We start from the raw sequence: 12,749 nt of genomic DNA on the forward strand, positions 1-12,749 counted from the left end.
AAACTTAGAAATAAAGGCAATTTCTCTAACTTAATAAAGTATAGCTTCCAAAAACCTACAAAAAACATTCTTCAGGGTGAAAATTTAGAACCATTCCCTTCAAAGTAAGAACCAAATCAAGGTTGCTCGTTCTATTCTACCCTGTATTGTAGTTCCTAGGCAGTTTAGGAAGATAAGGAGAAAATTATAATGTAAAAGATGAAAAAGGGGGCACCTGGGTGGCTCAGTGGGTTAGGCCTCTGCCTTCGGCTCAGGTCATGATCCCAGGGTCCTGGGATCGAGCCCCACATCGGGCTTTCTGCTCTGCTTCCTCCTCTCTCTCTCTCTCTGCCTGCCTCTCTGCCTACTGGTGATCTCTGTCTGTCAAATAGATAAATAAAATCTTAAAAAAAAAAAAAGATGAAAAAGGACTTATTTGTAAGTGATATAATTTTATATAGAACAGTCCAAGAAAATCTTAATATTGTGATTACTAAGAATGTCAAAGTTATAGCACATAAGATCACTATGTAAAAGTTTTATACACAACAACAACATAGAAAACTTTTTTTTCTATACAAAAGTACCAAATAAGAAAAAGAGGATTTTTTAAAAAGATAAATGGCCACGGCAACCAAAATATAAAGTAACTTGTGATAAACTTAATGGCATTTGATATAATTACAAAACTTCATTGAACTGCATTAAAAAACCGACATAAATGGGAAAAATACAATCATAGGAAGCCTAAGCATCATAAACGTATCTCCTAACTGATTTAATAAAATTTTATTATTATCCCAACAGATTTAATGTCTGTATGTGTCTGTAAGTCAGACTCATAAATTCAATCCTGAAGATCAAGGCCAAAATAACCTTCATACATGTATTAATTAGGATATTGTTAGTTCCTAGAGCAAACACATTCAATTATTTCCCAGGAGGTTTTTTCCTCACATAAAAATCCAACCTGAGTGGTTCTTCTCAGCCACCAATCTTCCATGTGGTCCTTTGGACTCAAAGGCCCTCATATTTAATTGGCCAATGAGGAAAGAGTACAGATAGAAATTGCTCCTAATCTGCCTTGTTCCAGCAGTGACACAGAACACTCCAGCTGGAAACCTTTAGTTCCAAGAGAGACTAGAGGCTAAAGTCTAGCCACAAGCCCAAGGAAAAGTAGAATTAGGTTTGGGGAACCACTAACCACTCTGCCTTGACACTCCTAAAACAAAAGAAGGTAAGGTAATTTATTCTATTGGATTTCAAGACAATATAAAGCTATAAACACATATTCTGTAATATGTATTATACTCTACATATTTTATATACAGAAACTATATGTTTATATATTATGTAATTATATATATTATATATATGTATACATATAAAACAGTACAGAGATAAAGGAGTTGACAAAACAAGCTTTAAAATTCAGAAAAAAGAACCACAAATATATGAACATTGGTATATCATATAAAGGTCATTTCAGGGCACCTGGGTGGCTCAGTCATTAAACATCTTCTTTCAGCTCAGGTCATGATCCCAGGGTTCTGGGATCAAACCCCACATTGGGCTCCCTGTTCAGCGGGGAGCCTGCTTCTCTCTCTCTCACACTCCTCCTGCTTGTGTTCCCTCTTTCCCGTCTCTCTGTCAAATAAATAAATAAAATCTTTAAAAAAATTTTAAAAAAGGTCATTTCAAATAAATAGGAAAAGGATAATGAATAATCCTAGATATCTGCTTATAATATGGAAGGACAAAATTGGAAACTATCTTATACTATATACAAAAACAAATTCAATGTAAACTAATAGTGTGTGAAAAGCAAAACTATAAATGTTTTATAAAATGATATGGGTGAATATCTTTTTGTCACAGAAGAGGAAACAATGTCAACACACACAAAAAAACCATAACCAAAGGGGAAGATAGTGATAAATGTGGCTATATTAAAATTAGAATTCCCATTTGCTAAGATACAGTAGAGAGGAAAATACAAGCTACAAACTAGAATAAGTCTGTTAACATATATGCCCAAAATATATAAGTCCTTATACATCAATAAGATAAACGTACTGATATAAAAATGGGTAGAGAATATAAATTGATTAACCATTTCATACCCATGAAATTGCCAGAAATTTTCAAATCAAAGAATACCAAAAGTTTCTAAGAATGTGAAATAGTAAGAACTTTTATAGACTGCTGGTGAGGGTATAAATGATATAATCACTTTGAATAACACTTTTTTTTTCACACTGTCGTTTGGATAACAGTTACTGTAAAATTGAAGAGGCACATATCCCACAACACAGCAAATTTCACTTCTAGTTATGTACTCCAGAGAATCTCTAATACCTGTACCCCAAGGCACAAATACTAAATCTTCAAATCAGCATTGTTTATAATTGCAAAAACCTGAAAATAACCTAAATGTTCACTGACAAGGGAATGGATGAACTTGAAATACAATAGTGGTTATCCTGGGGCCATAGGAAATGGGGTGTGATCACGAAAGGAACACAGGAGACTTCAATTTGATTAATAACATTTAACTTTGTACACAGAGCGGTTTGCATAGAACTTCATGTCACTTAGTTTCAAATCCTATTTCCATATTTATTTATATGTGTGAAATATTGGTAATAATTTCAGTTTTTTAAAGAATTAAAATATATATACACACATATACAGCAATATAATTCCAGACTCAGTTGTTTACTTATTACTTCTCTCAATATCCTCTTCTGTAAAATAGTCCTTTCCTTACATCTAAAACTTGTGCTTTGGAAATAGAACACATAACAAAAGCTAAGTTATTATTTTAAAATGCAACAATAAATTTTTGTGTGTTTATCTTCATGGCTCTGCCATTTGGTGGCTGTAGGACCCTGGGAAAGTTATTTAATAGCTCTTAGTTTCTTCATCTGAAATAGTAGTACCTATCCCAGTGTGTTGTTGAAAGGATTAAATAAAATGATGAATTTAAAGAATCAGTTGTTTAGTAGAACGTAGTAGAAAAAAATCACTCAGACTGACTGAAGCAAAAGAGAATTTGTTTTAAAGATTAGCAATTTCATTTAACCCCAAAAGCTGTGCATTCATTTGGGCCTCCTGTGGGACCAAAACCAATGACTGAAGAACTTAAAGAAACAGTTGGTACATCAAGAAGTTCCTTTCTCTCCCTGGAGCTGCACAGGTTCCTACCTCTGGCTCTCTCTGATCCTGGACCTCACTTTTCTTTATGCCTCTCTGCTCCTTTGGGATAAAAGACCCTCCTCCTCCCCTCCCGCCCCCACCAATAGCATCCAAGTTAAAGAATGAACGCCAACTATCCATTCACAATCAAAATTCCAAATTCCCAGAGTACACTCCAATTGGGTGAGGTACATCCCTGGCCCAGCCAGCTGTGGCAAAGGCACAGGGACACAAAGTATAAACATGGTCCTTCTATTATCCTTGTAGCATTTGACACTGTTCAGGTACTTGATAAATGAATTTTGTGGTTATTACTAACCAAAATGCCAGGATAAATAAATATCATCTCGTTCATCCTATAATCTTGCCTTACATATGTGAGATTTCGCTCCCAGGAAATTACAGAAAAACCCAGGGAAGTTAATTGTTTATCATGTTTTGTAATGCATTATCCAATTCCAAGAAGTTACTCCTTAAAATGGAAATGGAAGACTGGGATTATTTAAATGAACTTCACACCCAAGTTCATTCAAAGCCTCTTATGCTCCAAGATCTCAGCAAATGCAGTTGTTGATAGGAGGTGCAGTTGTTGATGGGAGGTGACTTTTCTCACCAAGATCCCTGCAAGAACAACACAGTGAGGGGCCATTGATATGGCAGGTCTTCACAAACTTTGTTGAAAGGTTTTATTAGATAAACTACTTATTTATAGGAGGCTGTGGTAAAGAAATATCTTTATAGATGCCATTGGGCTGGTTAAACAGAAATGGATAAATTCAGGAGGTATGAAACACAATGTGAGTCCGTCTTTTTGGGTCTCCCTTGGAACAATCAAACTTGTGATCATGTATCACCTGTCCAAGGACCAGCACTCACTCATCCCAGATAACAGTGTGAGCAATCACCATTTTCTAGGCATGCAGGGGGTGGGGGCGGGCGGCCTCAGGGAGTGTGTTTCTCTAAGATCAACTTCAGAGAGCTCCATCTCCACAGCCTGACACAGGATGGATCACAGGTAAACCTCTTGAATGTGTTGTGGAAAGAGTATAGTTCTTGGATTCAAACAAATTTTTTAAGGAAGGTTCAAATCTTGACTTTATCACTTTTAAGCCGTGTGATGTTAACTTATTTGACCTTTGGTTTCTTCATTTTTCAAATGGAGAATGAAGAATCCCTCCTTGGATGAACAGTTTTAGGGATTAAAGCAGTAGATTCAGCTCCTAAATCACCATGAACCAGTAAGAACAACTTAAATGTCTTTATGAGAACTAGAAGGCAATGCAAATAAGTAAAATAGGGTTGATAAAGGCAATAAAAGGAGATAAAAATTGTCGTGTGTTGGAATTCAAATTCAATTTTTAAAACGTGTTTTTGAGAACAAAAATCCCATTTAGTGTCTAGGTTTGCGCTCTGTGGCCTAGCATTCAATAAGTTTTAGTCTACCACCTTCTCCTTTCCCTTTTCTGTTCTATGAGACAATGTCCTCTCCCTTTTTTCATCTATTCCAGTGACTCTTAATGGAGTGAGTTTTGAAAACCTATAATGCCATTTTTGATGGTACTGATATAGTCACTAAACAGAGGAATTAAGCGTGGTGGCTCATATAATAAAGAACCCTTCCATTCATAAGGGTGAAATATAGCTTAAAAATATCTTCGTCTAAAACCCAACCTTGTTTTGTTTTTGTTTTTAATGGAGACACAGAGATTTCTGCACCATTTGTTGATACACACTGTATTTTCAAGAATACAACTGCCAGGGAAATTGAGCCAAAAATGTGCTCTGCTTTATGTGGAACTTTACCAGATGTCCTTTGCAATGGACAGAATTATGTCCCTTCAAATTTGTATGTTGAAGCCCTAATCCCCCATTGCTATTGGTTATGTCCAAATAGCAATTACCTGACCTTTGGGAGGCAATTAGGTTTAGATGAGTTCATGTGGGGTCCTCCTGATGGGATTACTGCCCTTATAAGAAGGACCCAGAGAGCCCTCTTTCACCCTCACTACCATGTGAGCATACAATAAGGAAGCAGCTGTCTGCATGGTAGGAAGAGTAAGGACCTTGCCGGGACCCTTGCCAGAACCTGACCATGCTCACACCCTGATCATAGACTTCCAGCCTCCAGAACCATGAGAAATAAATGTCTGTTGTTTGAAACGACCCTGTCTATGACATTTTGTTATAGTAGTCCAAGCAGACTAAGACACCCTTCATCATTTCAGAAAAATCACATGAATGCAAGATGTCAGTTCTTCCCAACGTGATCTATAGAGTCAATCAAAATCCCGGCAAGTTATTTTGTGAATATGAACAAATGGATCCTAAAATTTATATGGAGAGGAAAAAACCCATAATAGACAACACAATATTGAAGAAAAATAAAGTTGGAAGACTGATGCTACCCAACTTTAAGACTTAATATAAAGCTATAGTAATCAACAGAGTGGGATATTGGTAAAAGAACAAATAGATCAGCAGAACAGAACAAAAAAGCCAGAAATCGACCTACATAAATGTAGTCACCTAAACTTTGACAAAAGGCACAAAGACAATATAGTGGAACAAAGATGGTATTTTCAACAAATGATGTTAGAACAGTTGGACATCCACACAGAGAAAAAAAAATGTATCTAGACAAAAATACCCTTAAAAAATAATTAACTCCAAATGTAAAGCACAAAACTGTAAATCTCCTAGAACGTTAGGGAAAACCTGGAGGACCTGGAGCATGGCAATACCTTTTTATATACAACACCAAAGACACAATCCATGAAACAATTGGGTATTTGGACTTGGTTAAAATTTGAAACTTCTGCTCTGTGAAAGACAATGTCAAGAGCATTAGAAGACAAGACACAGACTGTGAGAAAATATTTACAAAAGATACAATTGACAAAGGACTGTTATCTAAGACATACAAAGAACTCAACAATACCAAAAAAAACAACAATCTGATTTAAAAATGGGGCAAAGACCTTAACAACTTCTCAACAAAGATATGCAGATAGAAAATGTGCTTATGAAAAATGCTTCACATCATATGTTATCAAGGAAACACAAATTAAAATAGTAAGATACCACTGAGAGCCTATTAGAATGGCTAACATGTAAAACATTGACAATATCAAATGTTGGTGAGGATGTAGAACAACAGGAGCGCTCATATATTGCTGAGGGGAATGCAAAGTAATACAGCTACTATGGAAAATAGTTTGCTATAAAACTAAACATCCTCTTACCACAGGATCCAGCAATCATGTTCCTTGGTATTCACCCAAAAAAGCTAGTATCTTAAGTCCATATAAAAATTTGCAAATTTTAGAGCAGCCTCATTCATAATGGTCAACACCTGGGAGCAAACAAGATGCCAAACCCAGTAAATTAATTAATAAATAAACTGTGCTACATCTGGACAATAGAATTTTTTTTTCAGCACTAAAAAGAAATGAGCTCTCAAGTCATGAAAAGACATGGAAAAACCTTAAATCATAATACTAACTGAAAGAGCCAATCTGTAAAGGCCATGAGCTCTATAATTCTACTGTAGGACATTTTGGAATATGCAAAACTGGGAGGATGGGGGTGATAAAAAGATCAATGGTTGCCCGGGGCAGGGTGGGGAGGGATAAATAGAGCACAGAAGATTTAGGGCAGTGAAAATACTTTGTATGATATTATAACAGACATGTCATCATGCATTTATCCAAACCCATAAGATACACAACATCAAGAATAAACCCTGGGGCACCTGGGTGGCTCAGTCAGTTAAGCATCTGTCTTTAGCTCAGGTCATGATCCCAGGGTCCTGGGATCAAGCCCCACATTGGGTTCCCTGCTCATTGGGGAGCCTGCTTCTCCTCTCTGCCTCCAGCTCTGCCTACTTATGCTTGCTCCACCAATCAAGTAAATAAATAAAATCTTTAACAAAGAAAAAAGAATAAACCCTAATGTAAACAATAGACTTTAGGTAATTGAATCTGTCAGTGTAGGTTCACCAATTTTAACAAGTTTACCACTTTAGTGGGGGATATTGATGTTGATAATGGACGAGGCTATACATGTATGGAGGTTGAGAGTATATGGGAAAACTCTGTTCCTCTCAATTGTGCCGTCAGCCCACAGTTACTCTAAAAAAATAATAATAAAATAAAATAAGGTAAAATCACATTAATGAGTGTAATGCCATCTAGTTTTTAGTTACCAGCAGAACACACCAGTAGGATTTTGCATTCAATGTGATTCTTCATAAAGCTATAAGCACTTAACTTCATTACATCTCCCAATATAGTCTTGCTCCAGCATTTATATTTTGAAATACACATTAATTTACTATAATTATTTATCTTTCATATTTTTCTTACAGGTAAGGCATTATTATATTGACATTTAAAATTTTACAAATTTTATATTGTAAATTTATATAATATAACATAATATAATATAATATAATAGATTATATTATCGTAGATAGATTATTGCTGAAATTTATTCCAGGGTGGTAAAGGAGACATTACAAAATACTTTCTATGAAAAATGAGTGGAAACTTCTTCAAGATGGTGGCATAGGAAGATCTTGAATTCACCTCCTCCCATGAACTCATAAGATCTAGAGTTACATATGGATCATTTCCTTTTTTAATAGATTAGAAAAATAGACAAACTCCTTCTCCATGACAAAGGATCAAGACCACATTGAGTTGGGTAGGAGAGGCAGAGATGCAGTCTCACAAAAAACCCCACCCCTGGCATGATGATGCACAATGGGTAGGGTTCTTACCAGTCTGGTGTTTCTTCCAGAGGATCTAGTATTTAGTGCCTCATATCAAGCACCCCAACCCTTGGGATCTGTACTACAGAGATAAGACCCAAAACATCTGGCTTAAAAAAATCAATGCGGCTGACATCCAAAGGACCCAGAGTGCCATAAGAAACAGACATTCCCCTTCTAAAAGGGCTCACCCATAGTCTCAGTAACTCAGACCCAGCAAAAATCAGCAGTTTGAAAAGTGCCTTGACTACATGTGAAGGAAATTCATTTGCTAATCAAAAAGCATCTGCTGGAGGCCTCTGGACAAATGAAACTCTCCCTGGAGATGGAGGTACTAGTGGATGCCATTGTTGAACTCTCCACTTACCCTGTTAGCACAGGTGGGAGAGCTCAAATATGGTACCCTCTTGAGGCTTTACTAAGACAGGCAAGAGCAAGCAGTCACAGAACTGCCTGCTACCTTACTGAAGCCAGAGACCACAGGCAGTTGCAGTACTTCCCCACTCCCTGGATGGGGTAGAAGAGCACAAATGATCATGGCATTCTCTAGCTCCCATTCTAAAGCCAGTATGTGAGTACAGACAAGGCCTTCTTCCGTTGCATTCCTGAAGCCTGCAGGTATGGGCATTCAAGATATTTTCACACTGTCTTTCTAAAGTCAGGGATCGTGCCCTACCCCCTATACTCTCCAGCTTTCTAGCTAAAGCCAGCAGGTGCATGCCATCCACACAAAGGATGTCACTTGATTGCCTGAACCTGGTGGCCAAGGGGCTTGGTGTTACTGATCACCATAGGATTATAACAATCAGAGAGCCCTTGGCTAGCTACCAAATCCAGGTCATTGCACAGACAGCAAATTAAAGCACAACCCCAGTCTTCCTGTAAAAAAGTCTAATTTACTTAGCCTGGGGTAGCGGCCTGAGGGACAGGTTTCAGGTTTCCCACACAGCTAAAGGATAAGGAGGCACTTGCATAGAATATAAGCAAGGAGGCATCAATCCTTGTGCACATTATTGGCCTTGCTACAGTTCAGTGAGGCCTCCCAGAGAGGAGCTTATACACGTGCCTGAGGTCCTAATTTTTCCAACTGTTGCCGGGAACTCCTCTATATTCCCTGTCTAGAGATCAGCAGGAATTATGATTGTGGCCCCATAGGACTATATGTTTGCGTACTATAAAATGCTTCTGCCTGAGGGTGTCTTCCAATCAGCCTAAAACTAGGTGCTAAACGAGATTCTTCCCCTTGGAACACCGACAGGTCTTAGCATACCCTCAACAATGTCCAAACTGCCTGATGTATTCTTGATATATCCAATCACAAAAGTATTAGAGACAGCCAAGAGCTAGGGCAAGGCTGAATGAAAAGTTTTATCACCTTCACAAAGCTATTTCTTCAAGGCTGAAAGAGGTAGCTGTTTTGTCTAACATACAGAAACAGTCAAGAAAAATGAGGAAATAGATATGTTCAGAGTAACAAGGCATGAACCTCAAAAAAAACCTTAATGATACAGAGAACAGTAAAGAATTCTACATGAAAAAGAATTTAAAGTAATGATCATAAAAATGTGCACTGAACTTGAGAAAAGAATGGATGAACAAGGTGAAATTCAACAAAGAGATAGAAAATCAGTCTCAAACAGAAGTTATAGTGCTGGAGAATAAGACGACCAAACTCAAAAGTACACTAGAGGTGTTCAACAACAGACTGGACAAAGTAGAAGAATGGATCTGTAAGGTGGAAGATAAAGTAATGGAACTCACCAAAACAGAGCAACAAAAAGAAAAAAAGAATTTAACAGATGAAGATAACTTAAGGAACCTATGGCAAAACATCAAGCAGAATGATATTTGCATTATAGGCATCCCAGAAGGAAAGGAGAGAAAAGGGCAGAAAACTTATTTGAAGTAGTAATGGCTAAAAACTACCCTAACCTAGGGAAGGAAACCGACCTCTAGGTCTAGGTAGTCCAAAGAGTTCCAAATACAAAGAACCCAAAGGTATCCAAACAAAACACATAATTAAAATGTCAAAAGTTAAAAATGAAGAACAAATCTTAAAAGCAGTAAGAGAAAAAATTGTTACATGCAAAGGAAACCCTTCAAGGCTATCAGATTTCTAAGAAATTTCCAGGCCAGAAGTGAGTGGCATGACATACTTAAAGTGCTGAGAGGAAAAGACTTCCAAACAAAAATACCCAGGAAGGTTACCATTAATAATAGAAAAAGAAATAGAGATAAGCAAAAGCTAAAGAAGTTTATCACCACTAACCAGCCTTATAAGAAATGTTAAAGGAACTTCTTTAGGCTGAAAAAAATGCAAAAATTAATAACAAGAAAACATACCAAAGTAGAAATCTCACTGGAAAACACAAATGTATAGTACATGTACTGGATTAATCACTTGTAAAATTACTATGAGGGTTAAAAGATAGAAGTAGTAAGAAAAAACTACAACAGTTACAGGATACATATCAAGATATAAAATGGGACATCAAAAACAAAATGGGGGGAAGTAAATATGTAGATTTTTGAGAGGTATCAAATTTAAGTTGGTATCAGCTTACAAATTAAAAAAAGACATGTGTGTGTGTATATATATATATATATGTGTGTCTTTTTAAATTTGTGTATGTGTGTGTGTATGTGTGTGTGTGTGTGTGTGTGTGTATATATATATATATACACACACACACACACACACACACATACACACACACACACACACATATATATAGAGAGAGAGACAGACAGAGAGAGACAGAGAGATGTATGTAAACCTCATGGTAAGCACAAAGCAAAAGCTTATAGTAAACACACAAAAGAAAATGAGAAAGGAATCTAAACCTAACACTCAAGTCATCAAACCACAAGAGAGAAAGAACAGAGAGGAACTAAAAAGACAGCAAGAAAAAAATTTAAGAATAGTAATAAGCACATACCTTCAATAATCACTTTAAATGCAAATTGACTAAATTTTTCAAAGGAGAGAGTGACAGAGAAAAAAAACAAAGCATATCTATTTACTGTCTACAAGAGATTTACTTCAGAAGTAAAAGCACATACAGACTGATGAACCTTGAGAAACTATGGACTCTGGAAACAAACTGAGGGGTTTAGAAAGGAGGGAGTGGAGGGATGGGTTAGCCCAGTGATGGGTATGAAGGAGGGCACGTATTACATGGAGCACTGGGTGTTGAATGCAAACAATGAATCATGGAACACAACATCAAAAACTGATGATGTATGGCATCTAACATAAAAAACCCCAAAACACACAGACTGAACGTAAATGGATGGAAAAAGATACTCCTTGCAAATGAAATCAGGTATAGCTATAGCCATCAGAAAAAATCAACTTTAAAACAAAGACTGTAATAAAAGACAAAGAGGGCACTAAATAATAAGGTGTCAACCTAGCAAGAAGATACAACATTTGTAAGTCTATGTGCACCCAACATAGGGGCACCTAAATATATAAAGCCACTATTAACAGACTTTAAGGAAGAAACTGACAGCAATACCAAAAGAGTAGACTTTAACACCCCATTTACATCAATGGATAGATCATCTAGACAGAAAATAAGGAAACACCAGCCTGAAATGGACTCATATACAGAACATTCCATTCACAAGCAAAATACACCTTGCTCTCAAATGCACATGGAACATTCTCTAGCATAGATCATATTAGACCACAAAAAGGTCTCAATAAATTCAAGAAGACAAAATTCATATCAAACATTTTTTCCCCAACACAATGGTATGGAACTTAAAATCAATTACAAGAAAAATACTGGGGAAAAAAAATAAGGGGAGATTAAAAAAACCTGTCACTGTGTAACTACTGGGTCGTAGAAGCAAATCAAAGGAAAATTTAAAAAATACTCAGAAACAAAACCGGAAAAATGGCAATATATCCCAGTATCTATGGGATGCAGCAAAACTGCTTCTACCAATACAGACCTGCTTTAAGAAACAAAAGAAATCTCAAAAAAAAAAAAAAAAATCTAACTTCACACCTAAAAGAACTAGAAGAGCAAAGAAAGCCCAAAGTTAGTAAGAAGAAGGAAATAAGATCAGAGTGGAAATAAATGAAATAGAGACTAAAAAGATAATAGAAAAGATCAATAAAAATAAGAGATTGTTCTTTGAAAAGATAAATAAAATTAGCAAACCTTTTGCTAGACTCAATAAGAGAAAAAGAGAGGCCTCAAATAAATAAAAATCATAAATGAGAGAGGAGACATTTCAACGGATGTAACAGAAATATGAAGGATAAGAGACTACTATGAAAAATTATACACCAATAAATCAGACAAACTAAAAGAAATAGATAAATGCCAATAATCTTCCAAAACTGAATCATGAAGAAATAAAAAACCTGAATAGACCAATTATCAGTAAAGAGTTGAATCAGTAATCAAAACCTCCAAAGTCCAGAACCAGATGGCTCCACTTGATAAACAAAATGAAAGATAAAGATCATGATCATTTCAATAGATACAGAAAAAGCACTTGACAAAATTCAATATCCATTTATGATAAAAATTCTCAGCTAAGTGGGTATAGAGGGAACAAATCTCAAACTAAATTCCATATATGACAAACCTAATATCATCCTTACAGGTGAAAAGCTGAGAAAACTTTTCCTCTAAGATAAGGATGCCCACTCTCCTCACGTTTATTCTATGTAGTGTTGGAAGTCCTAGCCACAGCAATCAGGTGAGAAAAAGAAAAGGCATACAAATCAGAATCGAAGAAGTAAAACCATCTCTTTGCAGACATGATAACTATACATAGA

Source organism: Enhydra lutris, unplaced genomic scaffold, assembly GCF_002288905.1.
Source record: "Enhydra lutris kenyoni isolate GAN:26980312 unplaced genomic scaffold, ASM228890v2 scaffoldscaffold1, whole genome shotgun sequence".
NCBI lineage: Eukaryota > Metazoa > Chordata > Mammalia > Carnivora > Mustelidae > Enhydra > Enhydra lutris.